This window comes from Macrobrachium nipponense, chromosome 42 (genome assembly GCF_015104395.2).
Source record: "Macrobrachium nipponense isolate FS-2020 chromosome 42, ASM1510439v2, whole genome shotgun sequence".
Lineage (NCBI taxonomy): Eukaryota > Metazoa > Arthropoda > Malacostraca > Decapoda > Palaemonidae > Macrobrachium > Macrobrachium nipponense.
The window spans coordinates 34,819,685-34,824,985 of NC_061103.1; positions in this window are offsets into that span (position 1 = coordinate 34,819,685).

Below are 5,301 nucleotides of genomic sequence, written 5' to 3' on the forward strand. Positions count from 1 at the left end.
TTTCGGCAACCTCACTTTACATCCTTCATTCACGCAAACCCTAAACAAAACCGAAGTTTTAACTAATGAATCTAGTTCAGAACAATCGTTAAAGAAAAATACCAAACTCAAAATCAAACCGGTCCAACAATCAGCGTATGCCAAGCCAAACAAAGCGAATACGTCACCAAAAGAAGTCCAAATTAACTCCAGGCAAGCGAGAATCGAAAAACTATCGAGAGGAACCGACAACAGTTGTTATCGTTCCCGCGACAGAGAAAAATCTGACAAGCTACGGGAGTGGTTCGTACATCCGCCACCCAGCGGCGGGTAAGGTAGACCACCTAACCTACCTGTCGCGTGTGCCGCGAGATTTGAAATTCTGTCAGGGAACGTCGGAGACTATAGCTAAGTATATATCTGTCAGGGAAGTTCATGTACAAACTGTATGTACAGCTTTAAGCATTCTCCAATACCGTTTGACACACAAAAGGCTCCTACATGCATAATAACCTTAACAAAAGAAGTAATTTTGCTTTTAGACAATAAAAGGCCAGCAAAACCAAGTAAATTTTATTTATAAAAATTCTATACTTCAACAATGTGTATGAATGATCTATTGCATTGGTTGTGTGTTCAGGCTCAGCTCTGTCAAACCCATAAGGAAAATTGGAAAAAGAACCTGTTAGTAACATGTAACACTATATTGACAAAGAAGTCCTTCACAGTAATTTAAGCTACTTCAAAGTTGAACAAAACCATAATTAAACAATGTTATAATGTGAATGAAAGAAATGACAAAAATGAAGCTGCAAAAGTAATAAGACTACTTGAAAACTAGTGACAGACTGCTAAGTATAAAATACAACATACATAAACAGTAAGCAATGCTGTGCTATTGAGGATCTTCTCAAAACACTTGAAATCTGAATAAGGTTGTGAACCCCTGCCACATACCCGTACACTGTTAACATTTTTTCTAACAATTACTCATTTCGTTACATTCCTTTATTCTAGTGATCTGGGGTCATGGAGTAGCAACAAAATTTGGGATGATGATAGGCTGGGAAATGTGCATAATTCATAAGGATTTGGAAAAGGAAAATGGGAAAGATCCATAAATGGTTGGAGATTTGGTGCAAAGATGTACTGTATTGATATGTGCATGTATAGCTATGACAAAACAGTAGTATCCAGTAGTGAGGTTTTATGTAAATATCTGTGCTTACAATGACAAAATAAAAAGATGGTTCCTAACCAACATTTGTGCATGAGCAGGGAATGGTGACCTTGCAATCTTTCTATGCTGCCTGATATAACTGATGTGAAGACTGATAGGTTCCTGTGCCAAAATCTGGTTCATCAAATTGAATATAACTAGGGAGAGTTCACAAAAAAAAAAAAAATCTCATAAAGAAATAGCAGTGGATACTGTGGGTTAGTTATACAGGTGAACTGAATATTTACAATAAGTATGTCTTGAATTTTCAGAACTGAAAGTTTAAATACAGTGCAGGATTTCCAATGCACAGAATAGTAGAGTTGAGTTAATGATGTTTAGGAAAAAAAAAAAAAGATTGGGATTATGATATAGAAGAGCCATAATTAAGAAAGAAGTAATAAAAGTAGGAATTTACATTTACTGAGAGCCAAGTGAAAAAATAAAAATATCATACCAACGACCTGTGGTTAGACATGGGTACCTAAAGATAAAACAAAATGGAAATTCTGAAATACAGTATATTGAGATTCATAAATGGTAAGCACTGACTACTGTATCACAAGCAAGGAAGTAAATAAGAGCACCATCCAATTTTATTTTATTTTTCATTATGATAAATGTAATTATTATATAACGTGCTTGTCCCATTCATTATTAAGACTAGTACCATGAGCATCTTGAATATGATGACCTCTTGTCATGTTACTAATTTCTCTTAAGTACGTATACGAAGAAAATCCTTAAAAACTGATTAAGAATATTGTGGTGCTTCAGTCCAAGAATTATGAAGCATAGGCTTGATATTACTTTTTCAATCTATTGTATACAGTTACTTCAATATACAGCACTATGCTATGGTTTTAGGCTAGCGAGGGTTATGCTCAGTCCATGCAATAACAAGACATGCATCTGATGTTCCCAGGATGTCACCATGCAATTTCTGAGGAAAGAAGTTATCGCCTCAACTTAATGGACAGCTGGGGACCGTCCCTTCTGGTAAGTATAACAAGATCCACTAAGCAGTGGAGACTCACTTTTAGCACCTCAACAATAGGGTACCCTGGGGCTAACTCTCATAGCAGAAATGCCAAGCAAACACACCGGTGTACATAGTGTATCCTAAAATAATGCATTCATGTGTGTATACCCCGTATACATGGGGCTCCCCATACTGAAAAATGTGTAACTACATTAATATAGTGTATTAGTACAGTACAGTTTACAGCGACATGACATTATGGTTAAGAAGGAAAGACGTGAGAAAAAGTTAGGCCCACAGTAAGTGCATAAATTTGATAAACATGCACAAAGAGAAAAGCGTTGGTTGGTTGTGTGTGTGTGTTTGTTAACATCTACTCTCAAAGTCACAGCCAGGAAAGCATCAAGCATCAGTCAAAATGAGTGCATTTGTCCTTTAATTGACCCTCCACCATCACAGGTACAAATGGAAAGCCCCAATCAGCTAGATATAACCCTATTATACTTGATTAATTTCTCTGGTAAGCTGAGGTACTACTTTTAGTGCCCTTTACTTTTTTAAATGGATACTACATAAAAGGTTGAGAGCACACTTTTTAAAATTAAATTACATTTTTTACATGTTAATTCATTGGTATCACTGAGGACCACCATGCTATTTAATTCAAGAATAATCTATATATGACAAAAATCTTCCATATTTTACTAAAAGATGAGGGGCCACACTTTATCCTACCATAAATTGAATTACTTCTCTTAGGGTAAAGATGAACAAGGAGTGTGGTGGTTAAACAGGATGGGGATAAAGGAGAAAATATTGGAAACTGACCTTTCAAGAGTAGTCTTTTCAAAAAGGGAAAGAGAATCAGTGAATCATAAGGTTCTCGAAGCAAATCTCTCACCAGATGGAAAACATATCCAGGTTCAAATCATAGGACTAGTATCAATGTTGTTTGTGAATTCTTACCATTATATAAATTGTTTATAGTAATGAGGCTAGGCTCATTATCTACCCTTCACAAGGAAGGAACCTATTCAGATATACGTACTTTGACTGGTGTAAGGGCAAGAGACTATTTACAACTTGACATCTACAGAAATAAAACAAATGCTAATATCAGGCAATTTCACGAAGATTTTCAGTTAGCTTATAGAAACGAAATGGAGCAAATGCCTAGCAATCATATACTACTAACTTTTTTACCTCACTTTCCATGCATTTATTATTTCACGAGGTGACCTGAACCTCAGCTTCTGGTCAGTCACAGACTACTACTACTTATTTAGATCATTTTTTCCCTATAAGCCCTGCAATGAAGCAAAGTTTAAAAAAAGGTGCATACTATCACATAAACATGAAACAACATCTGCCATTAAGCATACAGTAGTTACCTCAACTGCTGTGAAAAGTCATCCTCAATATTGTCATCATCCCAGTTGTCTTCCCAAACATTGACATCTTCTGCGTCTTCTTCTGCTGCAGTCCAATCTGCAAAGAGAAAACTTATTAGGTTACATTAAATTTACACTAAGCATGCTGTTTCCTATAAACTTCAGTGCAAGTCTACTGTGTATTACTTTCAACACAATCTTAATAGGGCTTTCAAGGCTACTGGCTACTTGATAAATGCAAGAAAGTAGGAAAACAAAAACTGGACTGCCTCAACATAAAGAGGCAATAAAGTAGGTAGCATCAGAGTACATACTGACTCAACTCATTGGTAACCCATCATTTTTGTCCTGCAACATGGACTTCGTGTGGGGTTGGTTGAAGTACGACTATGGTAAAAAATGCTGGTTTGTATTTCTAGGGGAAAAAGCACAAATCTTTCAAGTCATTTGAATGTTTAATAGGAATACAAACCAGAACCTTTTTTATTATAATTATTCCTCAGCATGGACATGTAATTGTCATTGAAATATGATAAACCTGGGAGTTATACAGTATTTTGATGGCTATTTAAGCACCTTCCCCCACTTTTTTCGAAAGGGATTAAAAATATTTTGTGGTATTGACACATATGCATTTATTGGTTATCAAAATATAAAGCTAGAGTAGGGCAAAAGAAAATTAGACAAAACATATAACTAAGCATGAAAATATTTTTGATAATTTGGCCTTAATCCCAGTTACAGGAAATTTCAACCTATCCACCTGTACCCCCAGACAACCTAAAAACACGCAACTACTGGTTTTTAAAACTCAACCTATCAGGACAACATGATTCATAGCCCCAGATTCAGCTGTTCTCTCCCATTCCAGCTTCCTGTAAGGCTTAATTGAGGATGGAACCCAACGATTTTAACCAACAAATAAGGTAGGGAGTTTGTTTGGTGTTTTAGATAAAATCAGTATGACGAAAAGTGAGGATTTTGCCCTACAAGCAATAAGGGTAGCCTAAGCCCAGTCCACATGTCCAAAAATAAACATGCCACCCAACATCAAGGCACAACACCCTAGGTAAAGTTGAGGACATGTTTTATCCTTGGCTTAATTTCAAACATATAATGCCAAAAAAAACATGATTTTCCATCTACATAAAAAGTTCACTGTCAAAACTTTGTTCTACTGCTTTGCATTTGCCAAGGTCTAAAATGCTTGATCCCAGTAATTGGCTTTGTGACCGGTTTGTTCATAATAATGTTTTCTGTGATTGGGGCCATTGCAGAACAACGAATCAAGGCTTAGCTAAAAAAAATTTTTGCTGAAAAAACTGCCAAAATCACCATTTTTTGGTAACAATGGTCGAAACAACATCAACAATACTATTGGTACTGATATTTGTTCTTGGTCCACCATTCTGCATTCCTGACCACAGGGAAAGAATGTAGTACGACATGTCAAAATTACAAAACCATATAAAATAATCTATATTTTAAATCATATGTTTTGACTTGCAGACATACAAATTTTCGGAGCACTGTCCCATCATTCTGCATTCTTGAACATAGCATAAGAAAGATGATTGGTATGTCTGTGTCCATTCAGACAAAGCTAAATCTACCTTAATTTAACCTTTCTAGGACATCATGCCCTGACCTAATCAATCCTTACCTTACCTAACCTCACCAGACCTAGGGCACTGTGCCCCGACTTAGTTGGATGGGTCGTACAGTATTTA